Below are 1472 nucleotides of genomic sequence, written 5' to 3' on the forward strand. Positions count from 1 at the left end.
GAGACAGAGACAGTGATCAGTTGGACAATGTTTTATTGATATAGCTACAGTGTTAAAACATGTCTCTTGTCATAATAATAAAGTGAACTCTAAATACATGTTTCATGAATTCATGAATACATGAATGTATATTTAGCTGCCCTCCCACAGGGGGTTTGGCACTCACACAAGCGCTATGGCCCCCCAACAGGGGTTATGGCCCCCCAACAGGGGAATTGGCCCCCACACAAGGGCTACAGACCCCCAACAGGGGCTGTGGCCCCCCAACAGGGACCAAATGGCCCCTGCAGGGGCTACCCCCCCCTCCTGCAGGGTCCACATGCCCCAACACTGCTTGCTCCCCCAGCCCCCGGATTGCTGGCCCACCTGGTCCCATCCCCTGCCAGCTTCTGCAGCCCCCCCATGGCTGCCCCACCCAGCCCCACCCCTCCTGAACCCCCAGACCCCCCAATGGCTGCACTGCCCAGCCTTACCCCCTGCTTGTACCCCCAGCCCCATGATGGCTTGCACCCCCAGCCTCTGGCACTTAGAAAAATAATAAAGCACTAATCACCAGAAGTAGCAGGGGCTGTGGAGGGGCTCTGGGGCCTCTTGGCAGAGCCCTTCCACACAGCATGGGGCAGTGGGGGGCAGCAGGGCCCAGGCTGGGGCCACTGTGGCTGTCACCTGGCCCCACTTGGTGTTGTGGGGGGAGCCCCAGTGACCCTGAAGGGCAGCTGATAGTGACAGTGAGTGTCGGGCTTGGGGTTTTTTTGCTTTTTTAAAAATTTGTGTTGATGCTGGGGTGGAGGTGGGGCAGCGATGGTGGGGGAGATCAGGGGACTGGTGGGGCTGAGCCCAGGTGGAGCAGTGATGGGCAGGCGTTCTGAATGTTCTGGAGTTCTAATATATTAATAGGCTCTTTATGGATCATCATCCAAATGTGTTGTTAGAATTGGTAATAATTTAGAGCATAGTGGCTCTTGATTAGGCATTGTAATCAGTCTGTTATGGCAAACATCACCTGTTGGCATAGTTAATCTTAATCTTCCTAGTTCTTTGTTTTAGCGTGTAAACACATTTTTAATCTTGAAATAAATATTGTGGTCTATTAGCCTTTGTTTACACATGGTTCTGAGTAACAAGTGTCAGGAGGGTTTGGTCTCTGCCTTGGGTACAGTCCATGGTCAATTCTTGACATGAAAATATTCCATGGCCACCCAATATTGGTGTTGGGTAATTTTAGAAAGAAAGAATTAACTGTCTTCTGTTTGATTACCTTTTTTTCAGGACTGATGTATAAGTAAAAGCAAATTATACTTAGGATAATACCTAGGTCTACACTGCTGATTTATCTTTCACAAGAAAACTAGCTTTTGGGGCCATGACGTCAACTGCTGCAAGGCAGATGGTCACCAGTGCTATAAAAATGGGGACACAGGAAGCAGAATGTGCAGCAGCAAGTCTTAATGTACAGGCTAAGTAGTGCGTGC

This window comes from Gavialis gangeticus, unplaced genomic scaffold (genome assembly GCF_001723915.1).
Source record: "Gavialis gangeticus isolate Ggan-Ray unplaced genomic scaffold, GavGan_comp1, whole genome shotgun sequence".
NCBI lineage: Eukaryota > Metazoa > Chordata > Crocodylia > Gavialidae > Gavialis > Gavialis gangeticus.